This window comes from Tachysurus fulvidraco, chromosome 23 (genome assembly GCF_022655615.1).
Source record: "Tachysurus fulvidraco isolate hzauxx_2018 chromosome 23, HZAU_PFXX_2.0, whole genome shotgun sequence".
Classification (NCBI taxonomy): domain Eukaryota; kingdom Metazoa; phylum Chordata; class Actinopteri; order Siluriformes; family Bagridae; genus Tachysurus; species Tachysurus fulvidraco.
The window spans coordinates 10,615,576-10,637,340 of record NC_062540.1 but is presented as its reverse complement, the minus strand read 5'-3'; positions in this window follow the sequence as shown (position 1 = coordinate 10,637,340).

Below are 21,765 nucleotides of genomic sequence, written 5' to 3'. Positions count from 1 at the left end.
CACCTCTATTAACCTGATGAAAAAAAGTTACAATAATCAAATATCTGTAGTTTTCATGCCTCGGATCATTAAAAACTGATCACAGAATCAGTTTCATTTAACAACTGCAGCATGTTTGGTTTTGCTCAACTGATGTTTAATACTTTTTTTTTGTCTTTCAGTAAAGTGGAACAAAACTAAACGAGTATACATATTATGTTGTTTAAATGTGAATATTAGTTGTCATATTCAAATAATTAATTCTAATTTTTGTTTACATTTTATGGAAATACATTCTATTTATTTATTTTAGTTTGATTTTCATGTTCAAATTTAAGGTAATCGGAAGGTGTAGGTTTGAAAATTTTCACAAGTACACACAAAAACAATGGAAAATCTAGACAGGTTTTATGTAAGCTTCATGTGTACAAGTATAGAGCAAGTTAGCACTTCAGATCTATTCTCTTTTCCTTTCTTGTCCACCCTCATCTCCACACCTCAAGGTCATGTATATTGTAAGTAATCCTTAATCCTTCTCAAATAAATAACCCTCCCTAACAACTCATGGGAACAACAATGTAATTGTTTGGTTTAAGTTACAAGCTTAAAACCTGAACATTCAACAGAACAACACTGAATAGTTTTATTTGCCATTTGGCAGATGTCCTTGTCCTTATAGATTAAATCTCTTTTGGGGTAATAGAAAATACAGACAAACAATTTTTCAATAAAGCAAACAAGAAAACAAAACAATTGCTAGTTTAAGTGTTTCGGGGGGTGTTCATCTGAAGAACAGAGAAGAGTCCTTATGAAAGATGAAAGATGGTGGGACCAGTTGATCAGTGCTGGAGGATCTGAGGGAGCATGGTGCAGTGCAAGGTGTGATAAGAGCTTTGAGGTAATGAGGGTCATGGTCCGTTTTTGGCTTTGTAGGCAAGCGTTAAAGTTTTAAATATGATGTGTGCAGCTACCAGAAGCCAGTCAAGGGAGTGCAGCAATAGGGAGATTTTGGAGATTTTTGGAAGGCTGAAAATAAGTTGTCAGTTGCATTATGGATCTCTGCTCCAAGAGGTAAACCTGCCAGCAGCGATTTACAGTAGTCCAGTCTCTAATAAGAAACTGAATAACACCTGCACGAGCTGTGTGGGTAAAAATGGCCAAAACCTCCTGAAATTGTAAAGAAGATACCGATAAAGCATGTCAATTTAGTAATTTGCGAGGAAAAGGACAGTTGTCCATGGTTACCCCATGGTTGCCAGCATTGGCTGAAGGGGAGATTCTGACATGGGGATGAATCATCTTGGATGAAATTGACTTTCAGTTGATAAGCTGCAATCCATGATGACATGTCAGCCAAATATGCTGAGATTTGAGCAGAAGCATTGGTGACTAAGAGAGTATAGGAAGCAAGCCTACATTACTAGAATTGTGAAATGTTGGGATGGCTGATATATTTGAGAAAGCCCACTCTTCCCACCAGCTTCCTGTTGACATTTTTCTTGTTCATCCTTTATTAGTCTATGTCAGGTTTAAAAAGTCTAAAAAAATAATAATAATAAAAAAAAAAAACAACTTGTGATAATCCTATATCTCTCAGTAGTTAACTCATGCCTCTGATCATTAAAAATCAAAAGAATCAGAATCAGCTTTATTGCCAGGCATGTTTTCACATGCGAGAAATTTGCTTTAGTGACAGAAGCTCCACAGTGTAACAGAATGGCATATACAGTGTAGACGAAATGTACACATTTACAGGCATGAAATGTGCAGTTTAAATATACATATCCAATATGCAGTAGGCAATAAATTGTATTTACAATTTGCAAGTGTGAGAAATGTGCAAGTGAAGTATACCATATATACAATTTGTATGTTCACAAGTGCAATTTTGAAATGTGCAACTGAAGTAAACAGTAAACAGTATAGACAATACAGTATGTATGTATGTACAGGTGTGCAAGTATGAAATGTGCAAATTGAGGTATACATACTGTAGTACAAATGTGCAAGTGTGGAATGTGCAATTAGGTGTTGTGTGTTCCATGGTGTTAATTGTTCATCAGGTGAATTGCTTGAGGGAAGAACCTGTTCCTATGTCTGGTCGTTCTGGTGCTCGGGGCTCTGTAGCGTCGGCCAGATGGCAACAGTTCAAAGAGGGAGTGTGCTGGATGTGAGCGGTCAGGAGTGATTGACTTTGCCCTTTTGCTCACTCTGGAAAAGTACAGATCTTGGAGAGTGGGGAGAGTTGTGCCAACGATTCGCTCAGCAGTCCGGACTACCCTCTGTAGTCTCCTGAGTTCACATTTGGTAGCTGAGCTGAACCAAACAGTAATTTAGGTGCAGAGGATGGATTCAATGATGGCAGTGTAGAACTGTTTCAGCAGATCCTGTGGCAGGTTGAACTTCCTCAGCTGATGAAGGAAGTACAACCTCTGCTGGGTCTTTTTCACAATGGAGTCAATGTGAATGTCCCACTTCAGGTCCTGGGAGATTGTGGTTTCCAGGAATCTGAATGACTCCACTGCTGTGACAATGCTGTCCATGATAGTAAGTGGGGGGAGAGCAGGGGGGTTTCTCCTGAAGTCCACTATTATCTCCACTGTCTTGAATGTGTTCAGCTCCAGGTTGTTGAGACTGCACCATACAGCCAACCGTTCAACCTCCAGTCTGTAGGCAGACCCGTCACCGTCCTGGATGAGGTCGAACAGTGTGGTGTCGTCTGCAAACTTCAGAAGCTTGACAGAGGGGTCATTAGAGGTGCAGTCATTCGTGTACAGGGAGAAGAGCAGTGGGGGGCACCAGTGCTGATGGTGTGGATGCTGAATTTGAGTTTTCCCAGTGGCACTAGCTGCTGCCTGTCTGTGAGAAAGCTGGTGATCCACTGACAGACAGAGGATGGCACGGAGAGCTGGGTTAATTTGGGCTGAAGGAGTGATGGGATGATGGTGTTGAAAGCAGAGCTGAAACAGGATCCTCACATAAGTCCCTGGTCTGTCCAGATGCATCTTGACTGCATCATTCACAGACCTGTTTGCTCTGTAGGCAAACTGCAGAGGGTCCAGTAAGGGTCGAGTAATGTCCTTCAAATAAGCCAGAACCAATCTTTCAAATGATTTCATGACCACAGATGTTAGAGCCACAGGTCTGTAGTCAAGAATCAGTTTCATCAAACAACAGCAGCATGTTTGGTTTCCCTCTACTCAAATTTATTACTTCTTAATTTTTTGTCCTTCAGTTTAAAGATATGTTTAAATACATGTAAATATTATCTGACATATTACAAATGATTAAATATAAATATTTATTGTCAGAGGAATAAAATTTACATTGCCTAATGAAACAGAATAGAAATGTACATCTTACACATTATTAAACTACACACTATTATTTTATTTAGATTTGTTTGATTTCCATGTTCCTATACAAACACTGTACTAGAATTAGTCATTTTATATTAATTATGTAACTTAAGATTATAGGAAGGTATAGATTTTAAAATGTCTGCAAAAGAGACAGAGGCAAAGACATTGGAAAAACTAGATGGGTTTTTATTAAAGCTTCAAGCATACATCCATACAACAATTCAGCTCCTCTGGTATTCTCACTTCGCTGCCCTCTATGCCTCAAGGTCAGAGTGTATTTATTTCTTAATCTTTTCTCAAATAAATAACCCTCCCTAACAACACATGGAAAGAACACCGAAGAGCTGTTACAAGCTTAAAACCTGAACATTCAAGGATTTAAAAACAAATAAATCTAATAACCTTCTAAAGTAGGTTTTGTCTCCATCAAAACAAAACCTTGTTGAAAAGTCCACATACTTCAGCTCTAACTTCTGCTTGAACAAGAATGGGTAAAGGCTGATAGTATAGGCTGATAGTTAAGCTATCCTTAAGCTTAAGCAAGGATAAGCTATAAGCACTGTTACTGTGTTGCTTTCTGACTGAAGATTGTGTATAAAGGAGGATATGTGAGTGAACAAGGAATGCACAAAAGCATCAGAGACTCTGCACATCAACACAGAGCATTATGTCTGAGTTGAAAGAGAATGCTGAAATGGTAAATATATGAAACATGAAATATTTGTAACCATAGTCTTCCCACCTTTCTGACACGAGAGCCACTGTGACTGGGACACTTGGTGAAGAGCTAGATATGATTAGAACAATAAAAGTGTGCTGCAGGAATGAGTCCTAAAACCTGGAAATAAGTTGACCTTGTTGCACTTAAGTTGACCTTGTTATTTAAAAACCTGAAATAAGTTTAATGGTTATAACAAGCTAAAGATATTTTCACATTTTATTCTACATCAAAAAATGTACCAGCAATACCTTGTAATTTTTAAAAGCTTGAAAAGATGGTTGCTTACAAGAGACTACAGAAACCCAGGGACAATAAACGTCATCCTGCTGAACAGCACACAGTAAGCCATCTTCTATAGTCTCTTTGTGTCCACACTCGCCTCCTTGCAGTCAGCACAAAATCATGTATTATTCATTCAGATTCATCCAGAAAAAAGCACAATTGATCTTTAACAGTGAGCATGTTTATTTCTTTTTTTTTTTTTAATAAGAATTTTTGGAAGCAATTTGCAATATTGTAGCTTTTTACTGATTCCAAAAGAACTCAGGGTTCAAAAATCATAGATACTCATAAAAGTTCCTTCGTAAACAGTATATGTAAATCAGATTACTGTATATGTGTAAGAACAATACACGTTTGTTGGTCACAGAGCATATTTTCTGCAGTAATACAAAAGCCATTAAAAATCCTATTGTCTTTTTGTTGAGGGAACCAGCATTGTTCTAACTTCTTAGTTGGCTTAAATATTATGTCATCCCTGAGCAAGATTCTCCCAATCATAAATCTATGCAGCCAAATTTAAGTCCTAAAGTAACAAAGGAAATGTTTTAAATGTTTGAATTACAACGAACAGTTTACTGTATGTTTTTATTTTAAAATACACATTGTTGTGGTCTGTAAATCGCCATAAAGCCTGATGTATAAAATACAATACAAAATCATTGGAATGGTTATCATTTTTTTTGTATTTTGTTTAAAGGTTCAGTAAACATTTCAATTAAAAAAATAGAATTTTCTGTTCATTATATCAGGATTCATGGAGTTAGGTGATATTGCGTGGGATGTACTCACTAATGTTCTCTACTTTACATTCATTTATCAGTGAATCCCACATCAGAAATTTGGATGTTCAAGTTGGCAAAAGGTCAAGTGAATAAAAATATAATGCAATGTAATCCACACTTAATCCCCTTGTGTCTGAAGGAATGAGTGTGTTTTCTGCCCCTTTTCCTATTTTGAACCTTAAAGACTTCTGAGAATTGTTATGATGTTTCAATCTTCACCAAACATCCAAAAGCCATTTATCATCCAAAATCATGTTATTGCTTAGACTTTGAGGTTATTCAAATGATCAAAATCATATAGAGTGTCTGGTTGTGTAATGGCCTGTGGAATAGTGTAGATCGTAGCGAGAAAGAACTCATTATGAGGTAATGATCAGTCATGGTGTATCCGTATGGTGAGATATTTATTCTCATACTGAACCCCTTATTCAGATGGTCATTCGGCTCCAATGGTATACCAAAAAAAGACAACATAATTTCAGATGTTTCACAGTCTAACATTTCAACGTTACACACACACACACACACACACACACACACACACACACACACACACACACACACACACACACACACACACACACACATACATGCAGTTTTGATGTGATATTTAAATTACATTTTATGTCTTTACATGAAAGAGGAAACAGAGAACAAGATTTAATAATTATTATGAGCAGACATCATAATTGTTATTGTATCTTTGATTGTAGCAGATGGCAGCGAGCTGTATTATTTGAAGGAAACTCATATGGACATGGGAAGAACATGCAAAAAATCTATTCAGTTCAATTCAAGTTTATTTGTATACAATTGACATTGTCTCAAAGCAGCTTTACAGAACATAAACATATAACAAAGGGTTATTGTAAGAATAATATAAATATTAATAGAATAGAAATTCAAGATTAATATTAGATAGATTTAGTTCACAATGTGTATGTATTTATCCCCAATGAGCAAGTCTGAGGTGACTCAGGCAGCAGTGGCAAGGAAAAAACTCCCTTAGATGGTAAGGATGAGAGGAACCAGGCTCAAGGGGAACCCATCCCCATATGGGTGATACTGGAGAGTGTGATTATAAGATGCAAAAGATCACATGGAGTTCACATCTTTTTAGTATAGCAGAATCTAAGTGTAGCCGGTAGATCTCTGGATGCCTCAGGGTTCGCTGGGTTGGCCTCATCTCAGTGGTCCAAAATGACTATGCTACCCACATTCCATCTGTATTTGACTCTCCATTATTGCTTTATAATTAATTGTTATAATCTTTATCAATGATGGAAATGCTAAACACATGCAATATGCTACCTCACATTCAAAACAATAACATGCCCTCGAATGCATATCGTTTCCCCTTTGTGACCTCCATTCCTCATGGTCAGTTATCTCCAGCACGTCTTATTTAAACTGTATAGTCTAACATTTTTATTTATAAAACTGATGTTAGTGTAAATTAAGAAGAGCAGCTTGGACTGTTGCAGATTGTAAATAGCTATGTTGCTTCACCATGAGAGATGGGATTCTATATTTGATATCTGATGGCCTTTCAGCTTTAGCACACAACCTGAATCTGTTTTTAGTTTCATCATTCGCTGAATGCCACTGTTGTCCCTTTTTGGCATATTAGCAAAGGAGTCATTTTCCAAGTGAAGGTCAATATATGCAAGAGAGTGGTAGGAGTTAAAGGTCAGAGATATGGAATCAATGCTACATGCTGTCTGATTCACATAAATCACCACCCCCCAAAAAATAAATAAATAAATAACCAAACAAATAGATCAATAAATAAAATAAAAATAAAAGATAAAATAAAATAAAATCTATTTAATAATTTTGTTGTTAAAAATACTTTTGATTGACAAAAAACATTTAAAGGCTTCTAATTCTTTGTTTAAACAGTAGCTATATGACAATGCTATGGTTCCCTTAGTGCTTCTGTAATACACTGTTTTTTATTTGTTTGTTACTTATTTACAGAGCCATAGAGCTGCTATTTATCATTTCCAGTTTAAGGACAACAAACATTTCCCTTAACAAGAGAGATATGGCACACATTATCCACAGATTCTTTCTTCTACTGTCATCCATTTGGGCTAGTCATATTTCTACTGCTTCTTGAGGCACTTTTCGAAAATCAGCTAATTGTGACTACAGAAAAAAAAAGAGAAAAAAGAACAAACATTCAAATTCTCTCCTTTATTAATTATACCACATAAATAATTCACTTGCCATAATGCTCTTTGACTTTTCACCAATAAAATGAATGGCAAATGCAAGGAGCAGCCCGGTGAGCATTATCCCTGAATTTATCATCCATACTTGAAATGTCATCTACAGTGCTATACACATGCATTAATCACAAGTATGATAAAAAAAAATGTAAGAGGTGTCCTGCACTGAACATCTGAACTTGTTTCAGTAGAAATTTATTGGTCAGTACTTTCAATCATTTAAAATTTCAATTATTTCTAAATCCTTAATCAAAAATCTATTTCTTTCTGCTTTTTTCGTTGGGGTCGCCACAGCAAATCATCTGTTTCCACCTAACGCTATCCTCTGCATCCTCTACTCTCACACTAATTACCTTCATGCCCTCATTTAACACAGTCATATATCTCTTGACCTCTTACCTGGCAGCCTGTCACAACCAGGCTGGTTCTCCTGACACAGCCCCATCTCCAAAATACTTCTACCAATATAACCAGCTCCCTCCTCTGTACATGTCCAAACCATCTCAGGCTAGCCTTTCTGACCTTGTCCCCAAAACAGCCAACCTGAGCTGTCCCTCTGATGTGCTTGTTCCTAATCCTGTCCATCCTCGTCGCTCATAAAAAGAAACTCAACATCCTCATCTCTGTTACCTCCATCTCTGCCTCATGCTTTTTCCTCAATGCTTCAGTCTCTAACACATACAGCAGAGCTAACCTCACTACTGTCTTGTGCACCTTTCCTTTGATTCAAGCTGACACTCTTCTGTCACACAACACTCCTGACACTCTTCTCCACCCACTCCAACCTGCCTGCACTCGCCTCTTTTCCACACTCCCCGTCACACTGGTCGGTTGACCCCAGATACTTAAACTCCTGCACCTTCTTGACCTCAGCCCCCTGTAACCTCACTGTTCTACTCCCCTCCCTCTCATTCATACACATGTATTCTGTCTCACTATGACTGACTCTCATTCGTCTTTTTTCCAAAGTGGATCTCCACCTTTCCAGGTGTTCCTCCACCTGCTCCTTACTCTCACTACAGTTCATAATGTCATCCTTAAACATCATTATCCGTGGAAATTCCTGTCACCATCACCATAGCAAACAAGAAGGGACTCGAAACCGATCTTGATGTAGCCCCACCTCCACCTTAAACTCCTCTGTCTGACCTACAACACATATTACTGCTGTCATACTCCTCTCGTACATATCCTGAACTACTCTGATGTTCTTCTCTGCCAATCCTGACATCCTCATACAGTACCATAGGCACCCTGTCATACGCTTTCTCTAAATCCACAAGGACGCACTGCAACTCCTCCTAACCATCTTGGTACTTCTGCTTTAAAAAGGTTAATCAAAAAATAATCCCCTCAATTGCTAGCTCCTAATCTACACATATTTACCAATGGTCATATGTATCAAATATTATCTTACAGATTTTAACATTTGAGCAAATAAAACACCCTCTATTTCTCCCAGGTCCCATATACCTCACACAAGTGACCATATACTAATTAAAAAAATAAATTCAATAAAATCTCTAAATGTAATTTGCATCCATCTCCTACTCCACAGCATTACACCATGGATTTACTTTCATCTTTCATGCTTTTACTAAGCAGATTGGAGTGTTCAACAGTGTGTCCCAGATTGTTCATTTTCATTTAGAAAATTCAGTTTTATTTCCATGCGGAACACAGGGATGATAAAAGATCTACCACAGCTTAATTCAAGTTGTCACAGAGGTGACTGTGGGTATGAATGTGTAACATTACTTGTCATTTGAAAGTTCAATTACAACAGAAAATTAGGTAAAGTCCACATTTGCCTCTCAAGAGCACACAATTGCTTGATTGAGCAGATGAAGCAGGGCTGGCACAGCCTTAAAAATGATTTTATACAGTGTTAAACAGATACATAATGTGATTTAAGGATCTTGGTAACGATGCTAATGACAATCGATGAAAACATCCCAAAGCAGTAAGAAGTTGCCTGAACATTCTGTACAAAACTGGTTTCTTTTGATAAGTAATAACTCTTTCAGTTGGAGACAGAAAACAGAAAATTCAGCAGATTGAGGTTTTTTGTAGGTTTGTATTGTAGGTTACATATCTGCACCTGTAATTACTTCAGATCAGGAGGTATTTGAAAGCTCTCATTGATTTCTGAGCTCACACCTGCTGAATCCAAAGCACAACTATGTGTATCACTACTATCTCTCATCATTGCATTTGGATCAGACACATTCAGATTCGAAAGCGAGCATACATATTTCAAAATGTTTTAAAAACCTATGTGCAATACTTACAGAGAGGCATCAGCATCTCAGGCATACTTAAGTGCTGGCAACATAGTTCCTCCTCTGATTCAGGTTAGGAAGTTCCAGGAAGAATCCAGAGATGGTACAGCAAAGGAGCTCTGACAGCTTTTAGGTCCTATGGACTATGTTGAGTAAGATGTGAGTAAGAGTAAAAAAAAGGAGAGCAGTGTCATATTCCTAGAGACTGTATGGAGATGGTTTGAATAATTGTTGATAAAATGAAGACTTGTTTAGCTTTCTACAAGATCAGACTACCTTTGTTGCCAAAATGGTTACATGCAACTGTTGAATGTTTTTTAATACAACAACATCTCACACTCTGTGTCACCTCACACAGCTCATGGAGATATTTTACTACCTACTTTATGAAGTTTTACAGCAAATGATTGCATTGTATTTATTAGATTCCATTTTTTCTGATCCCACAGAAGAGCTACTGTATCACAGATAGCTGGAAAAGTAAATGCTGTGCAAGATAAAAAGGTGTCAGGACACACAGTAGGTCACAGCTTGCTTTGTATGGAGGTACATACCTGCAGTGAGTGTCCATGAGCATCAGAACTGGACCATTGAACAATGGGAAGAAGGTGACCTTGTCTGATGAATCACGTCTTGTTTTACATCATGTGGATAGCCGGGTGCATTTGAGACGTTCATGTGGGGAAGAGATGGCACCAGGATGCAGCATGAGAAGAAGACAATCTGGCTTTCAGATCTATTATAGTGTGTTTTTTCATTTTTATTTATTTATTTATTTATTTTTTGATTTTGCAAACTGATCACTGGGCCTAGCTTTTGGTTTAAATGTTCTGGGAAAGATTTAACTACAATATAGGTAAGTTTAGCAAACAAGTGTATAAGTAGTTCCTGCAGTTGTGTTTTATATTTTGACTCTAATGCTTCTTTTCAGGTAATGTTTAGACTTTGCTGGGTGAAAAAACATGTCAATCGGTTACAAAAGTTGTTTAATCCAGTGATGATCAAATGTAGTCATGTAATCAACTCATCCAGTTATTTAGGACCTTCAGGATCACCTTTAGCTATAGGCATGTTGGTATTAATATTTGCCAGGGAATAGAATAAATAAATAAAATAATAAAATAAATATTAGTATTTGTCTGTATTTGAGTTTAATGCTTTTTTTGTAATGGAAAAATTTTTAAAATCCTTAGCTACTATAAAAATAACCGGTTGTGTATTGGGTTTTGTGTAAACGTAGAAGTATTTATTCAACTTTTCAGTGTTAAAAAAGCTTTTCAGTACTGCCTTTTTTATGATGACATAGATGATCTTACATTCGTAATAATACATACAGTATGGAATAGTTGGTGTTTACAGGTACAGTAAATACTGTGATGAATAAATTTACAGCTAGTTCTTGTAAAACAGAATTGCAGCATTATAATGCATTTATAACTAACCATACTTACTGTAAAAAACAGTAATATGTAGTTTGTTTACCAATACTTTGTTTATTATATGGTAGTACAGTGTATGTTTCCTATTTCTATATTGGCAACATTTTTGCCTTTAATTTACTGTAAAATTTCAAGAAACCCTTTTCCACTCTGGCAATAAACAAAGAAACAAACAAACAAAAATAAATAAATAAATAAATAAATAAATGAAAATGTGTGACCACTGCTTTGGTGTTGTGAGCTTTCCTTCAAAGTACACAAAAACTCTGCTCCAGGGAAAATGATTTACCCTGGGCCTTTAACTTTGTTCTTTTCTTTTTCATGTGAATCTAAACCCTCTCTCTCTCTCTCTCTCTCTCTCTCTCTCTCTCTCTCTCTCTCACACACACACACTCACTCTGTTCACATCTGCAAAAAAAGATGACAACATGATTGAATTTCACACTCAAAACCAATAGAGAGCTTTGCTGTTTCTCTGTACATTTTTGCTCTGTGAAAGCTATGTTTAAAATAAGAAGGACAATACTAACCGATTCATTACATTCATTAATTGCTGCTTTGATTACAGTAAGAGCTGGTAATTGTCCTTGACAATGAAAAAAAAACAATAATGTTTTATTGCATATAGTTCTGATTACAGAAGAGTCAGATGGTAGTGGAGCAGTGGGTAATATTGCTGCTTCACAACTCCAGGCTTTCCAATTTCCCCCAATGTTTACAAATTTCCCCTTGATTTTAATGAGTGTACATGACGGTAGGATAAAGTGGTTAGGATAAAGTGGATATTAAGGCTGAATTATAATTAAGCACAATTATTTATATTAATATAACCTATTTTTTTCTGTGACCTCTATATAATTACATCATTATATAATTATATAGAAAGGGGATAATTAGGAAAATAATGGTTGGCTCTTTGGTCAAGCTTTATAATTGCATGCAGTCATTTGACACACAATGGATGAAATATAGTGCTAATATTCAGAAGAGCTACAAAAAACATTTGTCCTTGTCAGGGTTGCAGTGTTTATTACAGTGCACCACTTAAGCTCAGTTTAGAGTAGCCAGTGAACCTACTGACATGTTTCCGGAAGTGAAGAAGAAACTTGTTTACCCAGAAGAAACACACGGAAAACATGCAAAACAAATACATAGATCACAAACGTGAAACACTCAAAAAATAAAAAAATACTTCTATAAACTATAAAATATCACCGTTTACTGTGTACTGCATACAACACCAGTGTGGTAATATCCAGAATTTAAAGTAGTGACCTCACAGTTTCTGCCTGTGACACTATAAATTGCACTTATTCTTGTAGCTCACGATGTCCATCAGACCAGTGCTTAAAATGATTCAGAAATGTGTCAGCTGCTAGTCTTTACTGTGGTTTTATGATTACTAACTCCAAGTCTCAAAGTCAACCAGTGTAGAGACCTATAAATATGTTAAATAATGAGAAGCTAATGGACTGAGAAACAAGATAGATTGGATGCTAAGCATACTCTAAACCGAGATAAAGGCTTATCTCAAGTGACTTCTCCTTCAAGCTCTTTCCTTAGACATTTATTTAAAAGGCTTTAATATGGTTTTCACCTAATAGCACATACGGTTAAAACAGCTTCTTTTAGTCCTTTCTTGTTTTTTTTTTTTTTTTTTTTTTTTTTTTTTGAGAAACAGACTATTACTAATAGATAGAATAAGTAATAATACATTTTTGAACAAAATTAACAAACTTTAATTATGGCAATTCAAAACCTCACAAAAATAATTCTACTTGCCCATCATTTGAGTTTGACACAACTGATATGCACAATAACTGGAGCGATGAGGCATGAACAATACCTGCTGCACCGCTCTGGTATCCTAATGACAATATTGTTGTTGTTGCATTAATTTTCAGATTATTTCTGTATAGTTGACTCATAATGGTTGCTGTTGGTGGTCTCAGTTTTTCCAAAAGTGCAGGAAACTACTTTTCTTTGTTTGGTATGTGATTTTGAAAACAGGAAGATTATGTCTTGCTTGCTGCTGAGAAAAGAGAACGGTTTCACAGTGTGAATCATTTGCTGATCACTCTCTCGGTTATGTTGGTGCGGATGAAATATGGGGTGTCGTGTGTTATTTTGCTAAACAAATCCATGGGCTCAGAAGTACAGTGAGTGAGTGAGTGAGGCCCCATTGCTTTCACAAAATTTCATTTTCTTGTATCCAAAAAAATATACTTGATGTGTAAGCACAGTAGCTATTACTCTGCTTTGATTTATCCACACATAAACACTATATACACTACATGCTTTCGAAGTGACCCACAGAATTATTGACAACATTCATGGATAAGAACATTTCCTCTAACAAAATCTTTCTCATAGAAAATGTATGTATCTAATAGTATTGCCCCTCAAATACATATATGACAAATACAGTGTAGGAGCCAAAATGGCGCAATGTTTATTTACTGTATAAATAATACTGAATAATTTTCTTGTGTGTTTAACCCCATCTAGTGGATGGCCGGAAAGATAAGGTCTGTTTACCTTGTGGGTGTGGTCACAACAGGAAGTGAGTCTTTCAACTCAATTCTCCATATGACTCCATTCTGCTGTCTGCTATTTTACTGGAAATCCACCATATACAGTACCTTTACGTTCCTTATTTCAGTTTAGGCAAACTAGTTTGAGATTTATTTTACATTTTAACTGTAATAAATGGCACTTCAGTTTTTTAAAACCTTGCGTATCCAACACCCATAGTGCAACCACCTTAATGTCTATCAATAAAATAAGAAATAAATTAATACCCACTACAGCACACCAAATACAATTGGAGATGATTTATGATTTATGATTTTTTGGAGATATTTATAAACACTTGGTCTGATTGGTTGGATTGCAGGTAAAACAAGATGATATCACAAAATAGGAGTAATGCCAAATACTGCAACAATAGATCGCTCAGTGGAAATGTAGTCCATGTGTATTATATATCATATGCTTTATCATTGTTTATACATGGCCTGTATTAGGAAATAAAAAAAATAATGAAAAGGGAAGTCAAGTTCTACCTCTCAAATATAGTTATGGACTCAAATGAGAATGAATATTTATTTAAATTAGGAAATACTTGAAAAACAAAGCTTGCACACTGAACCAATAGAACAAATATCATTCTTGAGTTTATGGAAGATGCTACATGTGTGAAGCAAATAAAGGAAAATTAGAGTATTTTCTAGTTGTTTTAAAATCTTTACATGAAACAAAACAAAAACGTGTGATAAAAAGAGGATTACAAAAGAAGATATATCTGAATGTTTTAAATCTGAAAGGTCAGACTTTAATACTTTTCTCTCTTTGGAGGCTGAATCTCTGTCTGGAGTATCTAAGGTTACTGAACTGCAGGAAATCGAATTTTGTGGAAACCTATAGACTGCATATTTAAGGTCTAGTGAGGAATTTAGGTCAAGGACATTTTTATTTTCATCTGTGAGGCTACAGGTGGAAGTGGAGTTTAAAGTGGGCATGGACATGGCGGCTGCACTGAAATAAAAACATGACCTTGAAGCTAAGAGAAGGCACTGAATGAGGAGAGACACACAATAAAATAAAAAAACATGAAGTTCAGGAACTGAATGCAGAACTGGACACCTCTTCAGTTGAACTGGCAGTCTGTTCTGGAATATCACAGAGCCCCTGCAACAAACCCAGCTGTAAAGCCACTTACTGTGAACCTTTAAAGCAAAGGTAAAGAAGCCACAAATACCTATTTTGCTGATATATCAATGAAAACAAATACTTTTCTTTCTTTAGATGAAATCTTTAATTTACTATGTCTAGTGTTCGCTTCCAGGATACTATCCAGTTCAATCCTTTCCGGTGCTGTCAAAAAGCCACATGTCTGAACAGCTTCCTTTTCAGTCCGATACACTTAAGGATAGTATTGGAAAAATCCTCCAATACCAAAAAAACATTTTTTCTAGTGAAGCAGCAGCAGCTTTTTGGCCTTCCCCAGAGAGAAATCAGGATCACTGGCTATATTTTAAAGTACAGTACATTTAGAATAGGTTTAGGAGTATGGGCTTGAGCTTCAAACTGATAGCAGTGCTGATAGGCTTTACTTTGTTCGGTGTTGAGTTTATACAGTATGGCCCCAGACAGCAGTTATAAAAGGGCAAAAGCTTTGCTACAAGAGCACTTTGGGGATTTTTTATTATTGTTATTTTTTTACTTTTCTTTGTAGTTTTATAAATTTTAGTAGAATGGCATTAGAATGACCTGCAATTAAAACTGAGGATTCTTAACGAGTTGTAATTGATATGCACTTACCTGAAATTAACTTGTCATCCAAACTGATACTCCTGATCTTAAACCTTCCCTATATGCCGAGTAAGAAATTGGAGATCCCATGTGAGGGAATTTAATGAGAGGAATTTCCAATGATCACTGTTAGTCTGCAACCATGTATAGAATCTCTGTTGCAAGCCTAGAATAATTACTGATTAATCAGTAAAAATATTTTAACGAAAATGCTTCAGAGGAAAGATGTGAAATGTCACTGTTGACATGAAGTCCCTTAACATTTGAAATAAGTCCAACTCACTATTATATGAGCATTGTCAATTAAAATTAACCTTTAATAAGGTGAACTGTTAATGCACAATAACTACTACGTACATTGCTATGCAATGCCTTCTGAGTTTTAAAAGGAAACTTAAGAGAGAGGAATCATTCAACTAAAAGTACAACGAGTACAAAGAGACCCATCTTATAATAAATGGATAGACTCTGGTATCTAGAGGTATTTTGAGTATTATTTAGAAATCACATGTGGTATGACAGTATTCCATATTTTCCGATTGAGGGTTTCTGGGAAAGAGATCTTAATATTGTGATTGATTGGGACAATGTCTGGGAAAATTGTTTTGCTCATTCAAAAAGCCCAGCTTACAAATTGATTAATTATAAATTAGAGTAGAAGGCATATGTCACTCCCTGTTCATTATATAACATTAAAAGAAAGCCTAACCACTTATGTCACAAGTGTAGCAGCTCAAGCCAAGGTACAGTACAGATATGCATATGCTCTAGGACTGTTCCTGAATTACGTTGCTCTGTTCCTTGGTGCAGGACTTACTGTTGGATTCTTTGATGACTCAGATCCAAAAGGACCCTCTGCTTTTTCTTTTGCTGGATTATTCATCACTGTCCTTTGCTAATCAAAAATCATTGTCTGCTGGTCTTACTGCTGCCAAAAACTTTGGTTGGATCTATTGACTCTAGTTAGATTTACTTGGATGTCATAAAAAAAGACTTTCTCAGTGATGTAACAGTTCACAGATATGCTGATGTGGTCTTACAGGAAGAGGTTAGATAAGCTGAAGAAAGAACCTGGTATATAGTAACAACACACTCAGAGTGGTGTTTGAATGTAGTGCAACTTTACAAGGTATGATGATCGATGGTAAGCTATTTGTTTCATCCACTTTGCACACTTTGCATCCATTTTGGCACCTCTCACTCCCAGCAAAACAAGTGTTACTACAGCTGTGTAATGAAGGATATGTATGGGATGACGCAATATCCCCAGATCAATATAGGTGATGGCTTAATTGAACACCGTTCCACCTGTGGAACACTACCGCTAGGGGCTGAAGCTGCATAATTTCATTGTAACTTTTAAGCATTAAATCCTCTAAAAACACGAAAAAACTTATGTTTCTAGTAAAGTTTATACTCTCAATATTTTTTTAAGCCCACGCACAAAGCATAATATGATTCATAGCCGTCATACTCTTAGAAAAAATTTTTGGGAGAAAACTGACCTAGGTGGCGCTAGACCAGTTTTTCCTTACCTTTAGACGCATCCCTTTCTTCACTGGGGTAATATATTCCAAAACAAATATTCCACAAAAATCCACACAGGTCCAAGGAACTGAAATCTGTAAGCCTTTTAATCCAAAACGCTTTGGTCGCGCCGCAAATATTCCGAAAAATTGGAAACAGTGGTGCGCCACCATCTTTGTTTCGGCTCTAACTTCTCATTGGGGTATTCAAAAATTCTAAATTTACGTCATATTTATAGCCCAGGGCGTAACGAATCAAACAAGCCCTCACTTAAGCCAATCGGTGCTTGTATTGCAGAGATAGACGGCTGAGAAGCCAATGAGGTCAGACATCATTTTTGGGAACCCGCCTTTGACTGACAATTACTCCTTCCAATAGCAATGAAATTGGCCGGGACCTATACAGCTCTTTAGCCAATAAGAAGACGATTCCAACGGTATGCCACGACCCGCCTCTCTAATGCTGGCTTCTGCGCGAAAATCGTGCGCGATGGGTTTATTGCGCAATCCTTGAACTTTTCACACTCTCACAGCTCAGGGTGTCAGGTTACAGGCCTCTTTACACAGCAGAATAGTAGAGAGAGAGGCTGTGCTGGTTTTTGGCCATTTAAACTGAGCATGCAGTCTTTTAATTCAAAGTTATACAGTAAACAAGTAAACAAGAAACACATGACCGGATGGACATGTCCGTAGAAAAATAGTTTTATTGAAGCCATTTTTGGGTCTTTTGACTTGATTTTTTTTTGGTGAAAGCCAAGACATGTGGCTATGACCCTCAGGTGTTAAATGTTACCTAACATGTTCCAGAGAAATAAGATAAATTAAAAACCTCAGGCGAAAATCAAAATTTTCCATTCTAGCCTCTGTAACTTTGTGTCAGTAAGGCCTAGAATCAATCTGACACTTGTATCTGAAACTAGAGAATCACTTCTTTCCAATGAGACCAGGCTCACCCCTGTGTGTTAAAGTATGTGGGAGCTGTATCACTTTTTGTTTTGTATACAATTTCGTCCGATCGTTCGTGTGCGATAACAGGTTAAGCCAATTTTTTGAACATGACCTTTCCATGTTGCAGACTTCAGTTTATTATGATGTGATTAACCATACGCTAAATCAGAATATCCAATGAGCAAGGTGAGATACACATCATCACATGTTCATGATAGGAAAGGCAACAGTCTGAGCTGCAGCTCCCTCTAGAGAAGTCCATATTCTGGACAGACAGACAGTGAAATTGCAATGCTACAGCATGCAAACACAAACTATACAGCTGTGTGCTTCCATGTTTGTGGTAACAGTTTGAGGAAAGTCCACTACACAAATAAAATTGCAATAAACAACTGGGAACATCAGATCAATGCTATGTGCCTGTCTAGATTTTGAACACCATTTAAACATGTGGTGTAATATAATAGGGTGGTGAGAGAAAACGAAAGAAAATAAACAAACTTCAATTGTTCAATTCAATTCAAGTTTATTTGTATAGCACTTTTTACAATTGACATTGTCTCAAAGCCACTTTACAGAACATAAACATAGAACAAAAGGTTATTATAAAGAATAATATAAAGATTAATAGAATACAAAATTCAAGATTAATATTAGATATATTTAAATGTGTTTGTATTTGTAATTGTTCTACATGTACGAGCGGTATAACATCTATTTAAAAGTGTTCTCTCAACCTTGTCAAAGTGCCGTAATTCTCTAGAACCGGCTTCAACAGACATTAATTAAAAACATCTTGATAATTTTTTTAATATATGTATCATATTCTTTTTAAAAATATAAAAATATATTGCACATTAACCATTTTTTTTGCCATTAAAATTGTGCATTTCTGTTTGTGATACTTATATAGCATTAGAATATAGATGACTTGAATGGAAAAAGCACAGTGATGTTTGTGTGCGTAAATTCCACCTAACTGATAAGAATATATGGCTTGTTAATGAGTTTATTCACTGTAGATTAATCTAACCATACATATACATTGTCCATACACAGGTCACCCTTTGGTTAATTCAGACATACACTGTTATTACAACATTTTTTATTTACCGACATTTGAAGCCCTCTTGAGATGGGCTTGTGCAAGGTTTTATGAGCTTCAGTTTGATCATGACTCCTGGCATTACTGAATAGCACAGATAGCCATATTAACTACAAGCATGATTCTGGCTTTAAGATGCACCTGAAAGAGCGATTGACTGTCCTATTACATCTGACAGCTGGGCAGTGCTGTTTATACTTGCGGGGGTGTAGTCCAATGAATTCATCACACAGCAGTCACATCCATCACACCGCAGGCTCCATGTAGGGACTAATTCTGTTGAGGACCCTGAGATAAAGGTCAAACGTGCAGGCTCACTTGCATTGTTGGCATGACTATTTCAGATAGATTGGGCTTTACAATAGATATATTAGAGCATTTCAGAGCATGTTTAGTATTTTATCTACATAGTAATGCATCAGAATAACAAGAATAATTTCAAAAATTACATGATTGAAATTTAATGTCTTAAATTTGAACGTCTTTATAGATTTTTTTCTTTATTGATTGATAATATACAAATATACTATTCAAATGTTTTCACACATTTCCCCCAATAATCTATCAGTATTTTGCAGTTCTTGTAGTTTTAAAACCAATATTGAATGCATGAGGTCAAAGTGCAAAATGTCAATTTTTATTCAAAAGTATTTACATACTCACTGAAATAAACAAACAATGTTGTTAAAACCCTTTTTTATGCCATAAACAAATTGACACTTTGCTGCTCTGTTGTTTCTTTGCTGGGTCTCTGCATCATGAAGTTGAACATATAAAACATATAAAACAAATTTATATGAATGAAAAAGAAACTTCTTTATTGTGTTTTGCTCAATATCTCATTTTTCTAGTAGGTTATTAAGCTTTTGTTATTTGCTTATACTTGTTACTTATATAAAGCAGCATACATGACACACTTTCTCGAAATATTATTTTTATTATTTCAGCAGTTGCATTTAAGCAGCTCCCAAAAGTCTATCGAGGCAAGTTTCCTAAACTTTATGTAGGCATTAGTTTCTACTTCATGTAGATAAATTATTATGAATATATACTCTAAACATACAACTTTACGCTTATTTTAGTTTTATTTCATGTATCAATTCACCAGCCTAATTAAATTCTATTATAATGATATAATTATTATATTATTAAGATCTATAACTATTATAATGATTATATTTGTCTTAAAATTTATATATAGCTGTAATTTTTATTACTTTTCAACATGATGAGCTGTTACTAATGCAGCTTTCTTATACAATTTTCTGTTGGCCAGTATGATACCCTGCATGAGTAATACAATGGTACTGTCTTATATTCAGTGTACTGTATAGAGAACATTGGCAACATGAGATTAGGCACAATTCACACAGCTACACCTACATAAAGGTTACAAATGGCTATATCTACACAAACGTGTAGGACGTATTTCCAGGCTGATAATAACCTGCGAGATGCATCCATAAATGAGTGTAGATCAGCTTCTATCAACTGGCAAACACCACTGATAGGCTTTAAACTAGTTGTGACAGCTCCCTTCAATAATGTCTCGAATGGAACTGAATAGTGATGTGTAACCGGTGGCACTGATTATGCCGTTTCACACAGCGCTGGTCTCAATGGACTTCACCATGCTATATTGCAAGCATTATTCTAAGGATATTTATCAGTAAAAGATAACAAAAACAACTGTTGAAGAAATTCTTTAGGGAGTGGGCATAAGTGGGTCTAAAAACAGGCACATATTTGCACTTCATACAAAAGGATAATGTTCCAATGAAGCAAAATAAAGATAGTCTTTTTCCAGTCTAGTTTAACAATGTGCAGTTGACTGTAAAATTGCCTTCTATTAAATCTACTATAAAATATATTCAGACTAACATTTATCCTGACTTTGTGTACCATCTGCCTCACTGATGTTTCCACTGCTCTGTCTGGTTTAGTAGTGAATGCATTCTATATGCACCACTATCTAAATGTACAATAAGGAAAATTGTGAACTAATAAGTTTTGAATTTAGGTTATATATTCATGCTCTATATTTTGCATAACAAGGTCTTAAAAAGTGAGAACTTCATATTATCACTAATTATGCAATTACTAAGACAAATAAAAACTAATACATAGTAAATAAACCTTTTAAAATGTCTAATTTGAGCTTTATTTAAGAATATACATTATCCCCAAACATGTATTAAAATAAACATTTACAGATTGGATCAACATTTAAAGAAACGCTGAGGTTCTGCACTTTAACATCATAAATAGTTCCTTGAAAATATTTTTTTTCTTGAAATTGAGTAATTATTTTGCATAATGCAAACACCCAGACAGGGTAACTACATGTTCTATTTATTAACAAATCAAGCATGCAGCATAAACACCACTGAAGCGGTTAATTGTCTTAGTGTAAAAATATGTTAATTACCAAGTCCAATTTAAAAAAAAAACAACAATTTTTAATCTTTTAACATTTTCACTATTTAAAGGGTTTTCTCTACATTAAATTGAGCTGAAATGCATTATTCCAAACAAATGTATTGTTTCTCAATGACATGTTAAATACACAGTAAACAACAGTAGAGTTTAGATTCAGTTGCAATTCCTGGTAATAAAGCATCTATTCAGGTGACAAAATGAACAAGAAGAACATAAACACAGCAAAATTAAACCAACTAACCTACCAACCAACAAACAAAATAAATTAATTTGCCAGAACACATTCAGTGTGCCTTGTAACATATATAAGATTTATTTTCCTGCTTAAAAATGTTATATTACAGTTAATAAT